Here is a 27,219-nt window from a genome sequence, read left to right on the forward strand (position 1 = left end):
TTGTTTTTTTCTGAGACAGGGTTTCTCTGTATAGCCCTGGCTGTCCTGGAACTCACTCTGTAGACCAGGCTGGCTTCGAACTCAGAAATCCCCCTGCCTCTGCCTCCCAGAGTCCTGGGATTACAGGTGTGCGCCACCACCGCCCGGCTCTCTGATTTTAACTTGTAAATACAGGGCTATAGTAATAAAAATATGGTAGTGGCTCAAAGCCAGACACGTTTATCAATAGACTCCAACTGAAAACCCAGACATAAAACCACACACCCACAGACACATGATTTTTGATAGACCACAAACATACTGGAAAGACAGCATCTTCAACAAATGATGCTAGTCAAATTAAAAGTCTGCATGTAGAAGAATGCAAATAGATCCATATTTACCACCCTGTACAAAACTCCAAATTGATCAAAGACCTCAACATAAAACTAGATAAGCGAAACCTGATAGAAAGGTGGGGATTGCCTTGAACTCACTGGGAAAGACTTTCTGAACAAAACACTGTTAGCATAGGCACTAAGATCAATAAATAGGACCTCATGAGGCCGAAAAGCATCTGTAAGGCAAAGGATACTATCATAAGGACAAAGTAGAGGCCTACAGAATGGGAAAAGATTTTCACCAACTACACATCCCATGAAAATCATATATATAACTCAATAAACTAGTTATCAAGAAAACAAACAACCCAACTAAAAATGGTTTACAGTTTTCAACAGAATTTTCAAAAAAGGAAACTCAAATGGCCAAGTAACACTTAAAGAAATGCTTAACATCCTTAGCCAGCAGGGAAATGCAAATCAAAACTACTTTGAGATTCCATCTTACACCTGTCAGAATGACTAAGATCAACAAAACAAGTTGACAGCTCCTGCTGGCATGGATGTGGAGTAAGAGGAACACTCACATATTGCTGTGGGAGTGCAAACTTGTATAGCCACTATGGAAATTGGTGTGGTGGTTCCTCAGGAAGACGCCAATCTACCTCAGGATCCACCAATAGTATTCTTGGGCATATAGCCAAAGGATGCTTCATCCTATCACAGAGATGTTTGCTCAGCCATGCTCATTGCTGCTCTATGTAGCTGTCTTTGGCTATTTTGTGGGTTCTTTTTTCTTCCATCCTTTCAACATCCTAATACTAGGTAAGAGAGAAAAAAAGGATAGGAAAGAAAAGAGATCCATGAATAAAGTCAGGGCTCAGAAAGGGGGAACATTATTGCTCTAATAATTCTTGCTGATTAGCGGAATCAAAAACCTTGGGGTTCAGTCTTTGCTGCCAGGATACCTAATTTCCTCTTCTTTTTGATTTTTCTCTGCACAGGACTACTTAATAAACTGTGACCAACAACTACCAACAACAACCCACACCTCTTGGGTTCCTAGCATTTATATGCCCTCTAAAAAGTCCCCAGAAGTCCAAATGTCCCACAATTGCAGAAACCATCTGCAGCTGGCAAAGCCATGCCTCTGCTAGAACATGAGGCAAATCATGTCACCTGCTGTGATGCAGCCCCATACCACCAACCCCCCCACATTCCCATTTCTGTGTTGAATTCTCACTATAGCTCTACTCATACTGGAATACCTAGATGTCCCTCAAGAGAAGAATGGATAAAGAAAATGTGGTACATTTACACAATGGGGTATTACTTAGTTGTTAAAAAAACAACATCAGGAAATTTGTAAGCAAATGGATGGAACTAGAAAAAAAAATCATCCTAGGGGCTGGAGACATGGCTCAGTGGTTAAGAGCACTGACTGCTCTTCCAGAGGTCCTGAGTTTAATTCCCAGCAATCACATGGTGGCTCACAACCATCTGTAATGGGATCTGATGCCTTCCTCTGGTGTGTACTCTGAATTCAGTCAGCAACAGTGTACTCACATTCATAAAATAAATAAATCTTAAAAAAAAATCCTGAGTGAGGTATTTGAGACACCCCCCCAAAACTATGGTATGTATTCACTTATATAAGGATATTAGCTGTTAAGTCAATAATAAACAATTTACAATCTACAGAACCATAGAACATAGGTTTAGTATAAGGGACTTGGGGGCATATAGATTTTGTTAGAAAAGGGAAATAGAATAGTTATGAATGGATGTGGAGGAGATAAATGGGTAGATCAAATGGGGAAGGGAGAGGGTTGTGGAAGGGAATATGGGGAGAGGCAGGCAAAATTAAGGGGCACTGAGGGGTAATATGGAGGCCTAATACAGCAGAAACTTACTAAAATGTATACATATATGAAGGTGAACTAAACAAACTCACCAAATAATTGGGGAGGCAGAGACCCAAGTGGCTATCTCTTACAAGACAAAAGTTCTGAATTGGGTTACATCTAATTGAGTTGTTTGCTAAAGGGAACAGGAATCCCCTACCAATCCAGGCTGTTGCCAGGACTATAGGTTACTGACAGCAAAGCCCTACTGCTGAAGACAACACCCTCATAACTCACTGAACATGGAGGTGTTGAGCTGGCACTTACATAGAGCATTCATTCCTATGTTCAAGCATCTTTGATACAGGAAATTATACTGCAAGTTATCAAAGGAGGAATGTAAACACCAAGCCAGCCACAAAGCCTTTATCTATAATGGTGTATTATCTGCAAGGTGTCAAAGCTTGTGAGAGTAACCAACCAATAACTGATTTGACTTAAGGCCCTATCCACAGGATGGAACCCATGCCCTCCACTGCTTGGGTGACTAGATAGCCCAGGGTTCTAAAAAAACAAACAAAAACTAGCGATAAGAGCACTTCTAATGATATTCTGCCATACTCATTGATCAGCACCTTGTTCTGCCATCTTTAGAAGCTTCCTTCTGCAGCAGATGGGAGAAAATTTAGAGACCCACAGTCAGGTGTTATACACATAGGAAGCAAGCGAGACCCCCTAAAGTATGCAACTATAAATGGTATGCCGCCATCAAATCTCTCCCTGCAAAGGTGAGGAAACATAACAGAAGAGTTGGAAAGAGTTTAAGAGGCAGAGGAGATGGAGAACACCAAGAAAAGACGGCCCTCTGAATCAACATTAACAAAGCTCATATGGATTCACAGAGATGGGGGGGGGTAGCATGCACAGGGCCTGCACCAGGTCTTCTGCGTATGTATTATGGCCTCTAGTTTAGTATTTCCATGGGACTCTGAAATATGCAAATGAATGGGTTTCTGATTGTTGGGTCTTTTTGGGGGCTATTTTCCTCCTATTTGTGATTTTATCTTATTTTATTTTGTTATATTTAATAAAATGAATGAATAGATAAATGAATGAGTGAATGAACCTAGCCACTAGGGTAAAGGTCACTTTACCCTAAACAGAACTGTCACTTAAACCTGCCAGGAGAGGAAAAATCAGTTTTCTCCAATGGGGTGACACTGGGTATGTCACCATTTCAGGGCAGGCCTCATGGGCAGTAGCTGACCTAAATATAATGGACTCCACGGGTTTTGCATGCTTTTAGTCGGGTATAGTTTTTACTTTTTGGGTGTTTTTTAAATTTTTTTTTTTTTTTAATTTGGGAGTGTTATATTCAGTTTTTGTTGTTTGAGAAAGAACTCAAAGTTGGATGGGTAGGAATGGGGAGAGGATCTGAAAGGACTTGGGGAAGGGGAAGAATATGATTAAAAATATATTCAACTATTTATTTTTATTTTGCATGCATTAGTGTTTAGCCCATATCTATGTCTGTGTGAGGACATCAGATGCCCTAGAACTGGAGTCACAGATTGTTGTGAGCTGACATGTCAGTGCTGGGACTTGAACCGAAGCCCTCTGGAAGAACAGCTCTTAAACACTGAGCCATCTCTCCAGCCCTCTGATGAAAATATATTTAAATTCAAAAATAGTTTTAAATAATAAAAAATAAAGTAAGAAATAAAATCAAAATGCAACCCCAGGCAGCAGGATTGCTCAGTGGTTAAAAACGTTACCACACCTGATAATCAGTTTGATCCTTGAAACACACACGGTAAAGGAGAGAACTGACTCCTGAAAGCTGTCCTGACCTCTACCTGTACACTGGCTCATGTGTTTGTGCGTGTGCATGTGTATGCACACACACACACACACACACACACACACACAATTAATGTAACTTAAAAATATCCTCTTTAAAAAAACCTGTAACTCTGATCCCCACCCCTCTTTAACTGAAGAATAAAATATATCAAATATCTTATATTCAGAAAATAACCCAATAATTAGGAAGCTAAGTACCATAAGGTTTTAGGCTCAATTTATATAACCACTTAGGATGTAGATTTCCTCTAAACTCTTATAACAGGAACATTGCTTTCAAGTGGCGGCATGTTTAAATATGTTTCAGGCCTTCAAATTACAAGGTTATCAGATACAAGTTATTTCTGATCTTCCTTACAATCTCTTAATTATAACATCTATCTTTTTTCCTGTAACACATTTCAGTTGCAATCAACTCTAAAGCTCTGGAGAGTCGATGCCACTCAGAATGATTACACATGCATTACCAAGTAAGGTCAGAAAGCTGTAAAGCTGAGATTCCCATGGTGCCAGCCATGCTTCCATCTTCCTTCCACTAACTTCCACAACATTCTAGCACTATTGAGGTAAAGTGGGTTCTAAGAGTTGGGAGATGTGTTCTGCTTGGAAGACAAAGAAACTGTATAAAAAGACAGTGATAGGTTACAGCTGAGTAATTCTGGAGCAGTAGCTATTTGTCTTAGAAACATAAAGTACTAGACAACAAACAGGAATATAGCTAAGAGTTCATATATTAGCTGGAACACAGTCTCTTTTCTCTCTAGGAGCTGAGATTGAAAACACAAAACCCAAATCAAAATAACAATGTTAAATATAGCGGAGGAAAAAAGCTCTCACAATCATCACACTAAATGTACTGCTTTACAAAACAATGTCCTACATATAGACTTACTTGATTTGAATTTCATTTTGTTTGTGTGTGTGTGTATGTGTGTGTGGCAGTTCATGTTTGTACAGGAGCATGCACAGGTATGTGCAGGCCAGAGTCAGCAGAGATGTCTTCTCTCCTTTATTTACTGAGACAGGGCCTGTGCTCACTGACCTGGCTAGGCCGGCCCCGGCCGGCCAGTGAACTCTAGGGGGCCAGGCTCCTGCCTGCCCTCCCGTGCTGAGTTAGGACGTGTACTACTGTGCCTGGTGTCTCTGTGGGTGTTGGAGATCCAAGCTCAGGTTCTCATGCTTGTGTAGCAACCACTTTAGAACTGAGACAACTTTCCAGCCCAAATTTAATTTAATTTGTGGTTATTATTATTTATTTATTTTTTGAAACATGGTCTCTCTGGTTAGCTCTGACTGTCTTAGAACTCACAATGTAGATCAGACTGGCCTCACATTAACTGAATTTCAAATCTTTTAACTCAAGTATCCTATTGGATGATAGTCAACCATTATCAACTTGTATATTATCACTGATATAAAAAATGATCATCAATCATTTTTCTAATGTTTTGCCAACTGGGTAGGCATTTTCATTTTTTTATTAAAAAGTTTTTATACCGACTGACTGTGTATCTGGGTGTGGACATGCATACAAGACCCAGGACATACCTGGAAGTCAGAGGACAACTTGTGGGAGTCGGTCCTTGGCTTCTTTTATCCTGGGAGTTTTGGGGATTGATCTCTGGTCATAAGACATCATGACAAATGCCTTAAATCTCTGAGACATCTTACCGGACTAGAATTCTCTAAGTTTTGATGACAAGGCTGTAATTATACTAGTTGCTCCCTAATCTTTCACCTTGGAGTAGCAGTAGTCAGCTAGAGGCCAGCCTTTCAGAGCAAGCTGTAAACAGAAGGCACTTGCATCGGTGTGGTTTTATTACAGGGACTCAGAGGCTGAGCAGAAAGTCACATATCCAAGGCTAGCTTGAACACTTTAGTGAGATGCTGTCTCAAAATTAAAAGCTGATAGTATGTTTTGCAGTAAAGCACTTACCTAGTATGTATGAAGAATTAGATTCAATTCCCTGTACTAAAAATTAATTAGTTAAAAAATGAATGGCAATTTCTGCTGAAATAAGTAAACATTAAACTGTCTTTTTTTTTAAAAATATATTTTATGTGTGTGAGTACACTGTCATTCTCTTCAGACATATCAATCACAAGAGGGCACTGGATCCCACTGCAGGTAGTTGTGAGCCACTATGCAGTCACTGGGAACTGATCCCAGGACCTCTGGAAGAGCGGTCAGTACTCTTAACCTCTGAGCCATCTCTCCAGCCCCTTGTTTTGTGTTTGAGACAAGGTATCTATCCCTGGCTGTCCTGGAATTCATTCAGTGGACCAGGTTGGCCTTGAACTCAGAGATCCACCAAAATCTTGAACTCTGCCCCAAGCACTGGAAATAAAGGTTTGTGCCACCATGCCTGGCTAAACTGTTTATAGAAAGAAAACAACTCTATTGATGTGGACATAGTTATAGGAAGACTATAAAACACATCTATTCTTTGTCAATGATGGTGCCATTAGATAAAATTGTTAAAATAAACATGAGAAGACATGTAATTAGTAAAGGCTGAAAGCTAGAAAGGAATAATTGACCCAACTCTTTCTTTGCATAATCAATAAATCTATACTCTATCCTCAGTATCATGTGTTGCTAGAGATTTAATTAAACACCAGGGAGAAGAAATCTGTAAATGAGACTTATGTAGGTAGTTTTTATTCTCATTTTTTTGCTAGTAAATAAACAAACACCAGTTGACACTGCATTTCTGACAAAATATAACTGCTCCCCCCTTTTAGAAATGGTCACAAAAAGTACTCTATCACATTGCTTAAACTGTCAACCCACTTAAGAAGACTTAAAAATATGGCCCAGTGCTTTCTACTTAAGTCCCTTCTCCCTCTGCAGTCTAAATGTACCATATTTGCATAATACTACAGTACTAAAGACATAACTTCCCCAGCTCCAGAGTCAATATTTTACACTTTAAAAACCCAAAGAGCCTGCAGTAGCAGTCAGAGGACTATGAGTTCAGAAACTCATTTAGTCATACCCGGCAGCAGATATTTATAAACTCAGGGGCTTCCAATTTTTCTTACCTGAGAATAGTTATGAATCTTGTAAATTTGAAAATATCAATAAATACACGAAGTTTTAAAAAAGTATTTCATTCACAGAGAAGAATAATTTTGTAAAGGTAGGATGAAGAATATTAAAGTTAGAAATGTGGGCTATTTTCTAGCCATGAGAATTGTTAATCTTGTTATTCTGCCCCCTGCCCCACCAGAGCCCTAACCCTGCTCACAGCCACAGAAATACTGACCATGTTTATCTCTTTACACAAAGCTTCTAAGAATAGTACTAGACTCTAGAAATAAATAATGAATATTCTATTTAGAGTACACTAACACATATGATAAATATAACCTTATAGTAAAAAAGAAACATTTCCCCTTGAAATGAACTTTACTTCATTAAATATTGGTTGTAGGTTTAAGAGAGATGGCTCAGTGCTTAAGAGCACTCGCTGTCTTGCAGAGGACTCAGATTCCATCTACAGCCCCCATTTGGTGGGCTGTACACAACCATCTGTATCTCCAGTCTCAAGGGATCTAATACCCTCTTCTGACCTCCCACGGCACCATTGGTGTACTTTCAGATAGGAATGCAAAATACACAAAAATAAAACAAATAACTCTGAAACAACAACATTATTCTGGTAGTAAACTGCCCCACCCCCTACCAAGGGTTTTAAGAAATGCTAGTAGCCATAAAAGTATTTCAAACTTATAATTTTTTTTTGTGTGTGTTTGGTTTTTTCGAGACAGGGTTTCTCTGTATAGCCCTAGCTGTCCTGGAGCTCACTTTGTAGACCAGGCTGGCCTCGAACTCAGAAATCCACCTGTCTCTGGCTCCGAGTGCTGGGATTACAGGCGTGAGCCACCACCAGCCAGCTATAATTTTTTATCACATGTACAATTAGGCATTCTGTTTTACTGAAACCAGTTTTAAAAATAGTTATTTAATTAAAAACTAAGTCTAACGGTTCTCAAAGGAAGAAATACAAATGGTCATTAAATATTTGAAAGTGTTCAAAACCTTAGCCACCAGGGAATTGAAAATTAAAGCCTTGAGATTCCATCTCACCCCAGTCTGGGGTATCATCAAGAAAACAGTAACAAACGCTACTGAGCATGTGGAGGAAGGAACACGTCTATATTGCGGGATGTAATCTGGTCCAGGCACTATGGAAGTCAATATGGAGCTCCCCCAAGCTCCAGCCCCAACTCCAAACAACCAAAAAATAGAACTGCCATGCCATCTGGCTCTATCATTTCCTGTATACGTTCAGAGAATTCTAAGTCAGCACACCAGAGGCACATGCACACCGTGTTTACTTCTGCACTGTTCAAAATAGCTAAGATAAGGAATCAGCCTAGAACTAGTCCACCAGCAGGCCCATGGGTAAGGAAAATGTGGGGCATATACACAGTAGAATTTTATTCAGCTGTTAAGAAGGAGGAAATCATGGTATTTGCAGATCAGTGGAGGTCATTAAGCAAGTTAAGTCAGACTCAGAAATACTGCATACGTCCTCTCATAAGAAGAATCTAGACTAAAAATTATAAACACCTGCATGCACAAGAGAGAAGGGGATTGGGAGAGAGGAGAGGAGAGAAGGAGGGGGAGGAGGAGGGAGGGGAGGAGAAGAGAGGAGAGGAAAGGAGAGGAGGGGGGAGAGAGATAGAGAGAAACAGAGAGACAGAAAGGAGAGAGAGACAGAATACACGTGACAGGAAAGCAGATAAGGAACTTATTTTGGGGAAAGAAAGGGTACAACAAATTGAGAAGAGTGGATGGGAGGGGTTAGGTGGGAGGTGTGCATGTGAACAATGATACAACACATGAAAACGGCAGTGGTCTTCACTACTTTATATGTTAAAATGAATTAACATGATAAAGAAGATAATCTCTAACATAAAAAGAATGAATGAAAACTCAAAGTGTCTAAGAAGATGCAGACTATTGTAAATATATGAAGACATTAGCACTGTGCAATGTGGCCACTCTCTGGCATGTACTTAAAGGGGTAGCACTGTGGCATACTAGTAATGATCCTAACATAAACAGTACTGTCAGTGTTAGCAGACAAATATCCTACATCATCTTTACTTTCTGGGGCTGTTATGTTTTCTAAAGAACTACATTCTAGATAAAGAAGACAAATTTGTGAGCCAACACTGCCACTGAGAATGTAACTCTGCCCTTAGTTTTTAAGAGCTCCATTCTAAGAAGCAAGTATATATTCCTTTGTGGATGCTTAAACAAAACTTGCCCACACTGCCAGTTTAGCTCAGTACTGGTAAGACTAGCTGATCATCATAAACTGTCTCCAGACATCACAATGATTATTACCCAGTGCCTCTTTCAGAGAACACTGCTGAGAAGGATTGAACCAGAGGAAATAATCTGTTTATGATCAGGGCACAGGACACACTGTAAAGTGCTCCCCAAGGTGCGGTTTAATGTGCCCTGATCATTTTCTTGTTTACCATATGTTTTCTTTTTTCTTTTTTTTTGTTTGTTTTTTTTTGTTTTGTTTTGTTTTTTCGAGACAGGGTTTCTCTGTATAGCCCTGGCTGTCCTGGAACTCACTCTGTAGACCAGGCTGGCCTTGAACTCAGAAATCCGCCTGCCTCTGCCTCCCAGAGTGCTGGGAGTATAGGCCTGGCTACCATAAGTTTTCTAACACATAATTTATACCAGATCATGAGTAAGATGCCAGGAATTCAATAGTAACAGGCAGTCCCTGCCTTCATGAAAAATTTCACCTTTAGGTGCAAGATACTGGGTGCACATGCCAAAAAAACAATTTTAAAATTGTGAAAAATCCTATTCAGAAAAAGAATAGGAAGAATAAGAAGTAACAGCAGAAGACATCATTTAGATAAAACCTACTTGAGGAAGTAACACCTTACTGAGAGCCATATGCTGAACTAGGTATTTCCACGCCGAGGAACAAGCTTATTAGACCTAATGTTAAATACACACACACACACACACACACACACACACACACACACACAAATCTGAAGTGGGGGGGATTGCTCTGGAGAAAAATAAGCAGGAGAGATAAGTAGCAAAAACAGATAGTCGGGTACCAAATCACACACGGAGCTACATTAAAAGATCTGCATTGGTTCTCTTCTTCCACCATGTTGGTTCTGGGGATCAACGTCAAGATGTCAGCTTGGTGGCAGGCACCTCTACCCCAAGCCACCTCAAGGGACCCATGATAGTTATGCTTTTAAAAGGATCACTCTAATTTCTGTGTGAGTAATGGGTAAGAATGAATGTAGACAGACCACCAGGAAGCTGCTGCAGTAGCTACCACAGCATGATAGTGGCTTAGACCATGACAGTGAAGATGGGCAGAGGGTGGATCTGTTGCAGAAGCAACAGAATGCAGCTGCAGTCTGGATGGGGTGTGTGCACATATGTGCTTGAGAAGACTCAGCAATGGAACCAAGATTTATTTCTTTTTTCTTTTTTTAAATTGCATTTGGGGCTGGAGAGATTGGCCATTGGTTAAGAGCACTGGCTGCTCTCCTAGACAACCTGGGATAGCAATTCACAGTTGTTTGTAACTCTGGGCCCAGAGGACTCAGTGTTCTCTTCTGGCTTCCGTGAGTACCAGCCATCTAACTGGTGAACACACACACACACACACACACACACACACACACACACGCACGCAAACACCCATACACATAAAATAAAACAAAAATCAAAATAAAAAAATCAAATTAGATTGTGTGTGTATGTATGTATGTATGTATGTATGTATGTATATATGTATATGTGTGTATGTGTGTGTGTGTGTGTGTATGTATGTATGGGTAGTTTGTGACAGCATGCATGTGGAGGCCAGACAACAAGTTGTGGGAGTTGGTTCTCCTTTCACAATTTGAGTCCTAGGGAGTGAACTCAGGTTGTCAGGCTTGGCAGCAAACACCTTACCCTGCTATGCCATCAACTCCGATGCCCAGATTTCTAACTGAGAAATTAGATGTTTGAGCTGTTAGAATTAGAAGGGAAAAATCAGTTTAAGATTTGACATTTTCATTTTAAGATGACTTTGAGACAAAAGTCAAGTTGGAGGCCATATATTAGAGCTCAGAAGAAATGTTTGAGATAAAGATAGTTTAGGCATTTTCAGTAAGTGTGACAGGTAAAACTTTAAATGATTTTGAGGCATGACTTAGGATAGGTAGATTAAGAAGAGGGTGAGTATGTTTTAAGAACTTGTGAGTTAGATAAATAAGGAGGAGATCACAAAGGTGACTGATCCAGATGACATGAACAGAGAGGTAGGTAGATGAACAGCAAATGGTGTTGTACAATTTCAGTGGAGAAAAACAAAGAGACACCCACATATTTTGGGTTAAGTGAAGGAGACTGTGCAAGATGCCTATGTTGGTGGACAGCTCAGAAGTTACTGGAGTTCTAAGAGCAGAAGCACATCACCTAACTTGTTCTCGAGTTGGAAATGTATAGCAAAATAATCTTTAAAGCCACTGGAACAGTGAGAGGTTTAAGTATAAATGTAAGCAGTTGACATCATAGGCATTAATCTGATGGTTTTTCATGAAGTATACACAATATCAACTATAGCCTCATCAGGAATGTTACACATCAGAGAATGTTACAAGGCAGAAATTCACCAGCTTACGCCCTTCCTGTGCATTATTCTTTTTTTTTTTTTTGGCTTCCTTTTTTTTTTTAATTTATTGATATATTTATTTACATTTCAAATGATTTCCCCTTTTCTGGACCCCCACTCCCGAAAGTCCCATCAGTCCCCTTCCCTCCCCCTGTTTTCCCACCCAACCCTTCCCACTTCCCTGTTCTGATTTTGCTCTATACTGCTTCACTGAGTCTTTTCAGATTCAATATACAGATTCAATGCAATACCCATCAAAATCCCAACTCAATTCTTCACAGAGTTAGAAAGAGCAATTCTCAAATTCATCTGGAATAACAAAAACCCAGGATAGCTAAAACTATTCTCAGCAACAAAAGAAATTCTGGGGGAATCAGTATCCCTGACCTCAAGCAATACTACAGAGCAATAGTGTTAAAAACTGCATGGTATTGGTACAGTGACCAACAGGCAGATCAATGGAACAGGATTGAAGATCCAGAAATGAACCCACACACCTATGGCCACTTGATCCTCAACAAAGGGGCTGAAAACATCCAATGGAAAAAAGATAGCCTTTTCAACAAATGGTGCTGGTTCAACCGGAGGTCAGCATGCAGAAGAATGCGAATTGATCTATCCTTGTCTCCTTGTACTAAGCTCAAATCCAAATGGATCAAGGACCTCCACATAAAGCCAGACACTCTGAAGCTAATAGAAAAGAAACTGGGGAAGACCCTTCAGGACATCGGTATAGGGAGAAAGTTTCTGAACAGAACACCAATAACATATGCTCTAAGATCAAGAATTGACAAATGGGACCTCATAAAATTACAAAGTTTCTGTAAGGCAAAGGACACCATCAAAAGGACAAATCGGCAACCAACAAATTGGGAAAAGATCTTCACCAATCCTACATCAGATAGAGGGCTAATATCCAACATATATAAAGAACTCAAGAAGTTAGACTCCAGAAAACCAAACAACCCTATTAAAAATGGGGTACAGAGTTAAACAAAGAATTCTCACCTGAAGAACTTCGGATGGCAGAGAAACACCTTAAAAAATGCTCAACTTCATTAGTCATTAGGGAAATGCAAATCAAAACAACCCTGAGATTTCACCTTACACCAGTCAGAATGGCTAAGATTAAAAATTCAGGAGACAGCAGGTGTTGGCGAGGATGTGGAGAAACAGGAACACTCCTCCACTGCTGGTGGGGTTGCAAATTGGTACAACCACTCTGGAAAGCAGTGTGGTGGTTCCCCCGAAAACTGGGCACCTCACTTCCAGAAGATCCTGCTATACCACTCCTGGGCATATACCCAGATGATTCCCCACCATGTAATAAGGATACATGCTCTACTATGTTCATAGCAGCCCTATTTATAATTGCCAGATGCTGGAAAGAACCCAGGTATCCCTCAACAGAAGAGTGGATGCAAAAAATGTGGTATATCTACACAATGGAGTACTACTCAGCCATTAGAAACAATGAATTCATGAAATTCTTAGGCAAATGGATGGAGCTAGAGAACATCATACTAAGTGAGGTAACCCAGACTCAAAAGGTGAATCATGGTATGCACTCACTAATAAGTGGATATTAACCTAGAAAACTGGAATACCCAAAACATAATCCACACATCAAATGTGCATTATTCTTGCACAAGCAAATCTTATGGCACCTTACACTACAGATTTGTTTTGCTTGTTTTTAGACTGAATTCGCACAATATGCAGTTATTTTTTGTCTGGGTTCTTTTGTTGTTCATCTATTTTATTATAGAAGGCATCTGCTAACCCATTGTACCTTGATGGGCATTTAGGTTGCTGCCATGAACATTCCTGTCCATTCCTGTGTTTTGGTGAATAGTTAATATAGGCTTCTGTTGACTACTACACTGAGAAATATTGAGGCTAGAGGATAGCTCCAAGTCTTAGAGCATATAGCCAGACTGATTTCCATAATAGTTGGAACAGTTCATGGACTTACCCAGAAGCATGAGTTGCATTTGATCTACATCATTAGTTATTGATATTGCCAGTCTCATTTGTGTTGATGATTTTGTATTTTTGAGACAAAGTTTTACTATATAGCCATAACATGCCTAAAATTCACTATGCAGACCAGGCTGTTCTAAATTGGGAAGGCTCCTCCTGACCCAGCCTCCACAGTGGCAGAATTACAGGTACGTACCATCACTCTGAGCTATTGCCACTCTTTTTAATTTTACCCATTTTAATGGGTATGCAATGGTTTCTCACTGTGGCTTACATCTGCATTTATCTTATACAAATATGATTATTATAAGCCTTTCAATGGTTTCTTTTGTGGAGTGCTTACTTGAATATTTTATCTATTTTAAAATTTGATTGTCATTTCATATCTACTTATGAGAGTCTTACAAGTTCTTTGTTAGCCCAACTATCAAGTAATATACAAACAGACTGATCTTAAAAACATATATAATCTTTAAAAATGCCTTTAATTTCAGCATTTGGGAGGCAAATGCACATGGATCTCTGAGTTTGAGGCTAGCCTGGTCTACAAAGTGATTTCCAGGACAGCCAGGGCTACACAGAGAAACCCTATCTTGAACCTCCCCCCCCCCCCCAAAAAAAAAAAAAAAAACGACCAGACAGAAAATTGTACAGTTTTGGCATCAAGGCTTTGTAAATTCAATAAAACAAGTTATATTCCACAGAAGAGTAAAGCTGAGGTCATTTCTTGTTAAAACATTTTTTGTTTGCTTTTTGAGACAAATTCTTAGTATACAGCCCTTGCTGGCCACAAACACCAAGAGTTCTGCCTGCCCCTGCCCTCCAAAGTGCTGGGATTTAAGGCATGTGCTGCCATGGGTGGCCTAAACATTTTTTAAGAATTCACTGATAAAGTCATCTAGGCTGTAGTTTCTTCAAGAAGATTTTATTTTATTTTATTTTATTTAAAGATTTTACTTATTTTATGTATATGAGTACACTTGTCGCTGTCTTCAGACACACAGGAAGAGGGCATCAGATCCCATTGAAGATGATTGTGATCCACCATGTGGTTGCTGGGAATTGAACTCAGGACCTCAGGAAGATTCTAAATGAACTAAATTTAATTAATAGATTAAAAAAGAGTGTTCAGATTTCCTAATTTTGGTGACTTGTGTTTACTAAGTTGTACATTACACCTGAAATCTATTCACATGAGGTTGTTCCTATCTCTTTACCTTTTAAACATGTAATATATGTAAAAGACCATCCTCTTTATAGCCACATGTGGTGGCTCATGGCTCCTGTCTATAATTCTGAGCATCACAGCTAGATAGTTGTCTCAACAACTGAAAACAAAAATATGTTTCCTTTTTTATTCCTGATGATGGAAATTTAAGCACCCCTAGCTCCACCTTGATTGGTATTGCTAGAGGCCTATACATTTTCTGAAAGCTTTCAAAGAACAAAATTTTGGCTTGTTTGCCTTCTATTTATTTCTACTTTTTACTATTTCCTTTCTTCAACTTGTTTGGGTTTGGTTTGCTACTCTTCCCCAATGACATAATTAAAGCACCATTTTTGACGTTTTTCTTCTCTAATACAGCACTCAAGGCTGTCAATTCCTACTAACAGCTCCACCTAACTTATATGCAGCTTGAGGTGTTGTGTCTTCATTGTCATTGTTATAAGTGTGCTTCTAATTTTCTCCTTGCTCCACTTAGACTTCCCATCATTCCCTATGCCTCTGCTAGTTTTATATTGCTGCTTTAACAAATCATTTAAGACTATTAGCTTAATGTAACATAAATTTATTTTCTTATATTTCTGGACCCTGTGCAGTAAAATGCTCTGAATTAAAAAATAAATTTTGAATACTGGCTTCTTATGCTTCTCTGTGGGCGTTCAGCCTCTTATGTCCTTGCTTTTGTGGATTCCTTTCCCAAAGCCCCGTATTTCTTTATCTATGATGGTTAATACTGAAAGCTTACCTGCTCTAGAATCACCTGGGACAAATCTCTAGCATGTCCCTGAAGGAATGAATTTCTGGATTAGGTTAATTGAGCTGGAAAGACCTACTCTAATGCTGGAGGCAAAATTCCTCTGAGTGGTCCCAGAATAACTAAAAGGTTTGGTCTCTCTGTTAGCTCTCGCTGCCAGGCCTTCCCTGAAATGCTGCATACACCCTGGAGCTGTGCGCTCCAAAGCTTCCCTTCCTTAAGTTGCTTTGGTCAAGAGTTTTGATGCAACAAGAAAAATAATTAACATACTGTGTCTACGGGGCTTGGGAAGCCATGCTTCTACAGAGGCCCTCTGCTAATCCCACAGATTGTTTAATCAAGGCATTTAAGCATTCTTTCCATTTTTCTCTTATGAAAGGTGAGAAATAAGCCTCACAAGTTTCTCATGAGAACATGAAAAATTAAATGTAAGTTGTCTGATAGCAAAACCATTGAGGGCTTATGTTAAGTAGACACTTCAGATTAATTTAATAAATAGTATTACCTCTTTACTTTTCTTAAAATCTCTCTCTCTCTCTCTCTCTCTCTCTCTCTCTCTCTCTCTCTCTTTCTCTCTCTCTCTCCCCCTCCCCCCCCTCCCTCTCTGTTATACTTTCGCCTAGAGGTAAGAGAACAACTTTCAGGAGTCAGTTTCTCACTCTCCACCAGCTGAGTCCTGGGAATTATCCTGGTCACCAGGCTTAACCATAAATACCTTACACTGGGCCAGTGCCCCACTCCTGCCTCTTTCTTTTGTAAGACCACATACTAGTAAGTGACATACAGCTAGGATGTGACTCTAGAGCAGTACTTCTCAGTAACAATGCTTTCGGTAATATTGTTTCAATACTGTCCTGACACCAGTCATCAACCAGTAACTAATTATAATATGAAAATATTACTTTTAGAAATATATGCTAATCCCAATTTTTCTATTTTGTTTTCCTCCATATTTAATTTTCTCCTTTTGTAAAAATGAGAAATTACTAACACCTTTGATGTATTTCAAAAGAAATCACTGGGGAAAATAAGAAGACACAGAACATTTACTTAACCACTTGCTGGATACTTAAGTGTTTTTACTTTTTAAATTTATTTGCTAGTATTTCTGTGTGTATAGGGATGGGTACACATGCACATGTGTAAACACATTGAGGGAGGCCAGAAGTTGATAATAGTTTTCCTCAATGTCTTTCCACATAGTTTTTTGAGACAGGGTCTCTCTTACAAGCCGAAACTTATCCATTCAATTAAGACTGTTTGGTCAAGATGTCCCAGGATTCCTCCCATCTGTCTCCCTGAGCGGGAATCTGGGACTGTAGGAGTGCACTGCCACACCCAGCCTTTACATAGGTGTCAAAGATCTACCTTACTGTTTCCTTCCTAGCCTCTCAATTTTTTTCCAGACAAAACATCAGTGCTAACATTTGATGTCTTCCATCTTTTGTTTCAATATTTTTCAGAATAAAGTATAAATGGAATTACTGGCTTAATAGTATGGCTATTTTATAATGCTGATACTCCAGTTACACTGCTTTCCCCAAAAAAGCTGTAATAGTTGTGATGTTACCAAAAACAACAATTAAAGGCTTAATTAAGAGAACTGAAATTAAAACTATAAAGTGTAAATAAACATAAAGGATGTGGAGATGAGAAAGCGGTAGGAGAAATGAATCTTGAGGTTGAGAAAGACAAGTGAGAAGTAGTTGGATATTTTTTTTTTTGTGAAGCAGAATATTTCAATTCAAGGAGAAGAGATACAAGAAGAGGCCTAGTTCTATTGGAAATTTAAATGTTTAAATACAAACACAAATATAAACCATTGTCATCAAGGAATATGTTTCAAAAATAGTTTCAAAGATCTCTGTTCCCTATTCCCCAACAATAACATCTTGGACACAAATATTTACGTGCAGGTAACATAAACCTATCTGGTATATCAGGGTTCAACCTAATTTTCAGTCACCAGTTGTCATCCTAACCTATTGCCAAACATTTGGTAATGTGTTTTGTGGACCTTACTGTTTTAAGGTATACAGAGAAATGATTTTTTGAACACTACGAGTGGTGGTGGTAGCAAGATGGTTTAGTGGGTAAGGAGTTTGTCACCAAGGCTGATGACCTGAGCTACATCTCTAGCAGCCACATTGTAGGAGAGAACTGACTCTTATAAGCCTAGCAAAAAGAAAGCAAAAACAAAAAGCAAACAAGCAAAGACAACTTGGCATGGTGGCGATCAGTTTAATCCCAGCACTTAGAAGCCAGAGACAGGTAGACTGTACGAGTTTGAGGCCTGGTCTACATAGAGAGCCCTAGGCCAGCCAGGACTACATAATGAGATCCTGTCTCAAAACCCACAATACAACAAACCAACCAACCCCGCCCCCCCCCCCCCCCCAAAAAAACCAGAACTACCACATGATCCAGCTATACTATTATCTATCTACATTAAATACTACTTATCAATAAGGAAGAACAGAAGTTATTTTCACTTAACATCATTATGTTAAGCAAAATAAACCAGACTCAGAAAGGCAAGTGTCAAATATTTTTCTCATATGTGGATTTTAGGTGAGGGAGAATACATGTCTCCCTCATGAGTGAGAGCGGGACTATATCTATTGGGGAAGAGGAAGGGGAACAGGAGGAGGGGATACAGAGGGTAATGTGGTAAACATGTTTCATGCATGTAAAATGCTCATAAATTTTCTTAGTTTCTATGTTTGGACTGAAGGGAAATCTCTCCCAATATAATATATGCTGACCTTCCCACACCTTACTTAGATAAGTGAGGACTCATGTGGACCATGTAAGGTACAAACTGTTTTGTTTCTAACATTGCCTACACAGATTGGTTCTCATAGTTATGGTCATACATCAGGTATTTAATATTTAACAGTAACACCATGGAATGCTTATAAATGGGAACATAATGATTAAGTCACACATATTACAGATGCATCAGTACCTACTATGTACTGGCCATAGTCCATGCTGAGCATAAATAGTAGATTCAAGCTATATATGAATTTCATTACAATCCTAGTATCAATTAAACTATAAATATTAAGTCTATGCCTATAAGTGAAATGGTTCTAGGAATGAGAGCAAACCCAGAGATGAACAGGATATAGTTTATACAGCCTTTTCCAGGAGGACATTTTCTCTACATAGTAATAACAACAAAAATTAACAACAGGAGCCTGAAGATTAATAAATTGCATTAATAAATGCAACAATAAAGGTACAGAATACTCTAGAGTATCAATAGACAGCACATATTTCTTGACAGTGGTCCTTAGAGAAGACATGAGGGTAAACGTTGATAAATGGGAACGTCCAGGAAGAGTGAAAGTATGTCAGAGGACAACAGGAGCAAAGTGAGACAAGCAGGCAAGGTAGAGGACAGAGCTTCCCCTCAGTCATCATCCAGCTTCAAATGTACAGACAGATGATGCAAGACATGCTCACAGCGCGAGAGGCCTTAGTAGTTAGCAAAATGAGTTGAAGGTCTTCCTAAAACAATTTACTTTGGTGACTCTTAAATTTTTTTCCCCAGAAACTTTTCTATGAAGTATAATTTATAAAATAATTTAGATTAGTGATTTTTTTTCTTTCAAACAAACAAAATTCTGACTACTTAGTGAGCATGCTGACAGAAGACAGAAGGCAGGATGTCAATGAACCTAGTACTGTATTCTGTGTGTGGCTTAAAAGAGGCAAACAGGTAGATCCCAACAGCCTGAACAGCAGAGGCAAGCCTGGGGTTAAATAATAACATTCATTAAGCTCCAGGCCCCAGGAGTACACCAAGTGATTCCCATGGAATTCCCCCTTTCACCAAGGAGTCACATTCAGACCAGGGAAACTGAGTCGCATGGAAGCTAACTGTTCAAACTGATGAAGCCAATGAAACACAGACTAGCTTAGAGTGTGGGCCTGTCTGAGCTCCAGTTTTCCCTACTGTGTACCCACACACAAGGCTCGCTAAGCAGTAAAACTGTGAAGCACATAACAACAAAGGAAATATTCAAAACAAGTTTTAGAATGGCTTAGAAATCAAGAGATATCAAATTCAGGCATGCATTTAGTCCAGCTTGAACAGTGATGACAGCATCTCATTCAAAAACACCAAGTAAGCAAAAGTCTAGCTTTGATCTATCAACTAGGAAGTAAGCCCCAAGAGAATAAGGGTATTTGTATTTCCTATACTTGGAGGGAGATCATGACTGATACATAGCAGTATTCAAGGTTTGTCGAAATAATGAAAAACCATGTAAGCTAAATTTTCACTGGAATACATATAAAAGTACAGAAATAAAAGACAGCAAAGAAATAAGTAAAATGATTTAAGCTGATAGACTGTTCCTTTTAGCCTTCAACTACAAAGAAGAAACCAGAACTGCCACCATGGAGGTACAAGCTGGCGGTTACAACACACTAGTGTCAGCTTCACAGGACAGGGTAAACAAAAGGATGGAGAGAGGCCTTTATGTCATGTAGCATCTGTGCAGATAATTAAACTCCAGTAGGATAGGCTCCAGAATTCTGGCCTACCGTTTTAATGTTTCACACTGCTCTGAGCAGTGTATGCCATGCCTGCTTTAAGGAAAAGAAACCAGTTACTTAAACCAAATACTCTAATCAACAACTTCTCTATCATAGATGGCAAGGAGTGAAATGAAAATCTAAAATGTATTAACCTGAAGAAGTAACAGTATGCTTGCAAATGGTTTTTCTTTTCCTAATTTTGACACTAGGGCTATATTAAAAAAAGCAAGAAAGGGGCATTGAGGGAGAAATCCCTGGGGAGGAGATAAGCCTTTCCACAGAAACACTCTTTAAAGAGGAGGAGGAATAGGCCACACAGGCCTCCTTTCTCTATTTTTCAGCAGCATACCTAATAATTCTTCTTTGATGGGACCAATGAATAACCGTCACTTATCACAAAACATCTTCCTGATACGTACTTTCTATATTGCTTGCTTCTCCATAGACAGTTCTTCAAGCTGTACAAGCCTTGCCACAGCAATTTGTCTTATTTTTATTACATTGCATGCCTTCCACAGAATATCTTCAGGACCAATTTAATAAACTCCTTTGCTTTCCAACACTGTTCCCAAAAGGCAGTACTACTGTACCTCAACCAACATTAAGGTGTTATTTTCCTGCATGCTCTCTTAGTCCTATCGTCCTTCTGTGTTTCAATTCCTAGCACTAGAGTTAATTGTTCAGGGTGACTCCAACTAGCATTACATTCATGGAGAAGACACTGCATACTTCCTTCCTTGTCAGCTCATATCCACTTGGTGCACTGTATATGTTTCTAACCTCTATTAATAACCACAGATACCATTTTTCTTGACTTTTTAAAATTAACTACTGCAGCAATTTTGTAGCCTTTCAGATACTGGTTTTAGCATCTCAGAAATGTTGTTGGTGCTGGAGCTGAAATGGAAGCCCCTTCATAGGAGGCAGGTAGTGCTCTGTCACTCAGCTCCAGTCCAAGCTCTGCCTTATTTATTTTTGAGATATGGTCTCACTGTGCTCCTCTTGCTAGCCTGGAACTTGCTATGTAAACTAGGTTAGTCTAGACCTCACTGAGATCTGCCGAATCAGCCTCGTGAGTGCTGGGATTAAAGGCATGCACCACCATAATTAGCCAGGCTGAATATTTTGTGTTTTTTCCTGTCAGTACTGGTGATCAAACCCCAAATCCAGAGGCTTATATTACATGCAGTAGGCAAGTGCTCTATCACTTAGCTATACTTCCAGCCTAAGAATATTCTTTTCCTGTTATGGAAATTAGATTATTTTCATACAACATATTTTGATTAGTTTCCCACCCCTGACTTTTCCCAGTTCCTCCTCTCCCATCTGAATTCACCCCCTTTCTGTCTTTATTAGAAAACAAACAGGCATCTAAGGAAGAATAGATCAGAATAGGACAAAACAAACATGAAAAAGAGCCAAAGAAAAAGCACACGAAACTCATATAGATGCAGAGACGAAGAACATAAGGTTAAAAAATAAAAAATTGAACCTCCAATGATTTGCTGAGTTTGTTTTGTGATGGGTATGTACTGATATACATGGGGCCTACCCTTAAGGGAATTTCTTCACTGAGACTACTTTGCAGAAAACTATTTTTTCCTCAGTAAGTGACTATAAACTGGAGATAACTTCTGGGTTAGGGATGGGCGCATGCGCCCACTTCTCTTTTCTGCTCTAGGAGCCCATGTAGTGCAGACTTGTACGGGCCCTGTGCATGCTGCTACAATCTCTGTAGCATGTGAGCTTCATGTGAATACAGTTTCATGTGAGCGAACATGTGTGCCAGTCCTGGTGTTTCTAGAAGGACCAAGAACATTTTTTTAATGCTCACATTAAGGTTAAAATAGTTTTATTTTCACATTTAGTGTAAAATATTTTCTATTGTAAGTGCAAACTATAAAATTAAAAATACATGCACCTTAATATTGAAGACAATGCAATTTTAGGTTCACCTGATAGCGCAAGTTTTCTTTTAAAAAAACGTTCCAAATAGACTGATTCTGCCAACAAGCATACATTTGTATACTTTGTTGCAGGACAAGAGAAGCCAAGGAATCAAAATAGTTGCTTATTACTCCAGATACAGTGTCTTGTTTCTTTGTTTTTAAAGCAGACTGGAGAAAACCAGAAAGTTCTGTCTTACTCATCTTTAGCTCTTCCTGAGACATTTTCCTCTTACTCAGTATGTGAGTGGAAATCCTTATGCCATGTTTTAAAACCATAAATAGACCTCATTTTTAAATCAGTAACAAACTCAAATTACAAACGGGGAAATGCCATAAAATGCGTCTTTCATAAACACAAGAAAGCTACCTGAAACCAATATTAAAGTGGATGATGTTGTTCTCCAGCATAGGGTGAATCCTTCACTCCTAAGGTAACAGTTCTAAGTATGTAACATATCAATGACCTCTATTAAGGTAACATCAAATCGGAGTACTGCACCATGATACTGTCTCCCTTTGCAAACATGAAAATGCCCTGTAATTTATGTGAACTGCTCCATCCTCTAACTTATACACTACCTCCTTAAAACGGTGGGTAAGGAGTTGCTGTGCCATGTCTAGGTAGAGACTACACTACTTCACTCAGTTAAGGACAAACTTGACTTGGGTGCGAGGGTGGGCAATTCACAAGTCACATAACAAAGTATGTACTTTTGTAGAGAATTTTAACAAGATGTTCAAAATGTTCAAAGATGCTATCTTTGGAGATAGCATTAAGACAATCTTGTTGGGGAGAAATTTCCCAATTTACACAAGAAATAAAATACATAAAGTCTGATTGTGGCCTGGTGATTATCATAATTTGGGGAAATAACCGAACTTGTGACTTGAAAATACAACCCCAAAACTCTCTCTGAGAATGGCACAAACCAACACCTCTTCTGGCTCTCATCAACACGGGAAGTGGCTTGGACACCCCCCAAATATCATCCTACCCCCACAGGAAGTGAGTTATAGTTCCCCCTCCCGTATGACAGCATGTCTCCCTTCCCCCAACCGGAAGTGAGGCGCCCCCATTCAGTGGGCCTTAAACCAAGACAAACCAATAACAGCAGCAGCAAAAGAGGGATGATCTTCAAAGGGGAAGGACATTTCGACTGTGGCCACCCCCATGCTCGGCTTGCTTACTAACCTGCTGACGGTAGGGGCAGGCAGGGGCCTGGGAACTAATGAAAGTCCCTTGCACAGAGGACAATTCCCTCAGCCCCTCGCAATCGCCTTCACTCTTCACTCCGTCGTCTCACAGCTTGACAGAAATTCCTCCGCAGTACTTTATTTTGGTGTCTTTTCTTACTCTTTACCTAATCACTTTGCCACCTCCAGATAGGTAACTTCTTTTATCATGGTAATACTGAGAATTGTTCCGGTGAGGAGAGACGTGAAATGTTATACCCGATACTTTCAGAGAAATGAAGGGATTATTTTGCCCAATGCGGCGAAGGACTACGTGACTACGCAAGGTGAGACTCACTTTCGCGAAGGTTCTTGGGAAATGTAGTTTTCATTTTCATTGCTCAGGCTCTCAAAAAATAGTGGGACTTAAATTGGTAATTATTGTATACTGCACTCTTAGAGAATAGTTATTCTGCACTAGACGAATGGCTGACTTAAGGTGATTCGGCCCCGAAAAAATCCAAATCTGCACTGTTGGTTTCCTCTGGCGTTTAATTGAACCCAAATTCCTCGTCTCGTGTACTCAAGGTCCCGGTCGCTCCGCCCCCTGGCTTTGGCTCCACCCTCTAGCCAATCAAAGTTTTTCTAGGTCTTATTCTCCGGATATTGGCACTCAAAGAGGCGTGGCCTGTTGTCAACTCCTCCTCCCATGGGGCTGAGAGGAGAGCTCCCAGACCGCCGAGGTTTGGTGTGGGCGCGCGCGGGTGCGCGCGGACTCAAGAAGTAAAGCGACAAGGGTGCGCGCGGCGGGGCGGCGTGCGGGGTTGGGAGGAGCAAGCGGACTGGTGGGCTGGGCGGACTGAGAGCGGCCGGGAGCGCGCCGTGGACTCCGCGGCCGCGAGTAGTTAGTTAGTTGTGTCAGTTGCTCGGTGGAGGCGGCCGCGATCACCAGAAAGGGGACGGGACAGGAGGCAATGCTGAATATCGCAACGGCGTGCGCTCTCCTCAGGTAACGGGGGCAGGGTTGCCCACGTACCCTCGGTCCCTTTCCCACACGCGCTGGCTTATGGGGCCAGGGTCGCCAAGAGGTGAGGACGCCGACCTGGGGGAATCAGGACTGGGTGGCGCCGCAGGGGCTCGGCAGCCGGGCCGTCCTGCGGGGCGCGGGCTGCAGCGCCCCGGCCACCCACGCGTCCCGGGGGCGTCGCGAGCCCTCTCATGCCCCCCGCCGGCCCAGGCCTCGTTACCCTGGCTGTGATGGTCCCGGTAGCGCGGCGCCCCCCAGAGGAGGGAAAGTTGGAACCTGGCGGCTAGGGACTTCCCGGGGCTGGGCTCCGAGGCTCCCGGGGAAAGTGAAGCCTTAGAGGAGCTGGGGGCGCGGAGGAGGCTGGGGCAAGAAGGGCTTCTGTCTAGTTTGCGTGGTCGCCTCACTCCCAGACTTGGGAAGATCAGGCTCAGCCTTGCAGCAGCAGTCAGGATGGAACCGGTGGCTCTGTGCCTGCTCACTTCACACTCTGGCCAGTGAGCCTCTAATGCGTGCAGGCTTCCTAGATTGCTTAGGGGTTTGGGATTTTGAGAGGCTGGGTTAGACATTTGTTTTTCTTTGCCCTTTGACTTATGGGTTCTTGTGAATTTCCTTTCCTCCTTTGAAGAGGACTACCCATCTGAACTGGGTCCCCTTCTCGTCCCTATCTTATGTTCCATTTGTTGGAGAGCTTGATTTTGTTCTTGGACTACATTAACGACCCCTGAGAGCAATATCAAAGACTAGTCCACCTCCAGCCCCCCTCCCTCAGATCCCATGTCTGCAGTCCGATTTTTAAGGACCCCAATTTAGGAATCAGAGCGGTGGAAAGGAATTATTGGATGGCTGGCGTTGAAGGATAGAGATGAGTTAGAGGAAAACTATGATTTCATCTTTATTGGCCTTACTATAGAAAACCCAGTACATTTTTCTTTGCCTCTGTTGAATGTGGTAACAGTACACTCTCAATTAAATACTTGGTGACTTACATAAAAGACTATTTTTAGGTCATTGGATGATGTACACGAACAGCTTTTTCACCTGAATCAGAATTGCTTTGAGTATTCTGTTTGGCCGTCTATCTGTTGATTTGTTTTTTTTTTTCCTTCTTTCTTTTTCTTTTTTTCAGCCACACTATTCTCCCTTTATCTACCTTGGCAAATTAAGTATGTAGTCAAGAGAACACATATTGCTTTCTGCAGAGAAGAAGAAGAAGAAAAAAAAAAAAAACAAACCCAGAAAGCCCAGACTTGAATTACCCACAAGGGTAAAACTTTCCATGAGCAGTCTTGGATACTTGCTTCGTGATGGCGCCTTTTGTAATCTCAGAGCATATTAGATCTTTCAATTCACTGACTACCCTAATTACTTTCCAAAGTGCCTGGCACTTTCCTTGGTGACTTTTTCAGTAAACTATAATTGCAGGTGAGGTACATTTTCTTGGCTTCCAAGTTAGGAGTTAATAGTCTTATCACAGAGATTAACTGTTAACAATGGAAGCAGAGTTCATAACCATTGCAAGTGAGTTTTGGCAACGGTCAGCTCACAAACTATGTGAAAAACAAAGATCCCCTTCCCATAGATGTCAGAGGGGAAGAAGAGAAAATATTTATCATGTCTCTCTATTTGGGAGAGAGTAGTATGTCTGTGTTATGTGGGGAAAATGGCAAATTATTTTCTTTAAAGCTTTTTGATTCATGGCCCTCCTTTCTCCCACCCTCCATTTAGGGACTGACATTTATGTTTGGCTACTTTCCAGTGTTGTAAGAAGTGTTTTGGTGAGAGGAAAAGATAAGCTTGTTTGAGTTGTTAGGGTATTGCCTATTCATTTTGTCTAGTAATAGTGCAGAAAACTTTCACAGTAGTGTTTATACCCCATTAACATTCTGTCAGAATTTATTTTTAAGAGTCTGTCCTGAGGCCCATAAAGAAATAATGCCACTTCATAACTGTTTTCTGATGGTCATATTAAAAAGTGCGTTCCTGAAATGCATTATATGTGAATGCATATAAACATTTATCTTTGTACATTTATGGTAATGTAAATATTTAAGTCAGAGAGCTTAAAAACTTTTATTTGCTTATTTGCATACATGCCTTTTAACAGCCAGCAGTGCCAACCATATTTGCCAAAGAAGTATCAGCCATAAATTCAGGCTTTGGCACATTTCATATAATAACTCTTCTAAATTGCTCCATGGTGAAGCATCATGAGATTAGCATTTGCTTCATGAGAGAGATTTGTTGTTGTTTTTAACCGTAATGATGTGCTATTTAAGGGGAACAGGTGCTGGGCTCTAGCTGTTTGTGTTGTAACCTGCCAAATCCTACTCTTTTGTTGGATGGGTTGTTAAAAGCAATTTAGGAAACACACTGTGGCCCCTGTCATGCCAAGTGTGAGTTTGAGGCTCCATATCACCTTTGCTAATCCCCTTTTTTTTCCTCTATAAGGCAAGTATGGATGTAAACTTTATTTTCTTGTTTGTCTTTTACTGTGATTCCTATGCCCCAGTCTAGAACTTCTGGTAAAGGCTGCTTCCCTGCTGCCTAGTTTTCCTTGGAGAATTCAAATATTCTAGTAACTTTCAGGCCAGGTTCACATTTGTCTGACAACAGACAAGTATTTGAATGTCTGCTAAAGTATTAGGCCTGGTGGTAGGACCTGAATGTATGTAGAATAATACTGTTTTTGCCAGGAGCTTATACTTTAGGAGGAGAGCTAGCTGGTAACTGGTAATTATAATATTGGTGTGATATATGGCAGGTGTGTGCACAGGTGCCTGTGAGTGAAAGTACAGAGGAAGGCTTGTTGACTCAGACCTGGATTCTTGACTGTGGGGGAAGTTCTGGAATCTTAGTGAGT

The 27,219-nt window shown here is 40.3% G+C and overlaps 2 protein-coding genes across 3 annotated transcripts in view; one reads left to right on the plus strand and one right to left on the minus strand.

Moving 5' to 3' along the window:
- Hmg20a (high mobility group 20A) overlaps window positions 1-23,450 on the minus strand; it is a 73,121-nt gene extending 49,671 nt beyond the window's left edge. Inside the window, exon 1 of the mRNA XM_052188280.1 lies at window positions 23,352-23,450. The gene's annotated coding sequence lies outside the window, so the exon portion shown is untranslated. The remainder of the gene's footprint in view (window positions 1-23,351) is intronic.
- A 141-nt stretch (window positions 23,451-23,591) lies between these two features.
- Window positions 23,592-27,219, plus strand: part of Peak1 (pseudopodium enriched atypical kinase 1) — a 233,758-nt gene continuing 230,130 nt past the window's right edge. Inside the window, exon 1 of one of the 2 annotated variants that reach the window (XM_052188279.1) lies at window positions 23,592-23,679. The gene's annotated coding sequence lies outside the window, so the exon portion shown is untranslated. Of the gene's footprint in view, window positions 23,680-24,151; window positions 24,342-27,219 lie in introns of those variants that run through there. The other variant, XM_052188278.1, reaches the window with a different exon arrangement.

The sequence above is a fragment of the Apodemus sylvaticus genome, chromosome 7 (assembly GCF_947179515.1).
Source record: "Apodemus sylvaticus chromosome 7, mApoSyl1.1, whole genome shotgun sequence".
NCBI classification, from domain to species: domain Eukaryota; kingdom Metazoa; phylum Chordata; class Mammalia; order Rodentia; family Muridae; genus Apodemus; species Apodemus sylvaticus.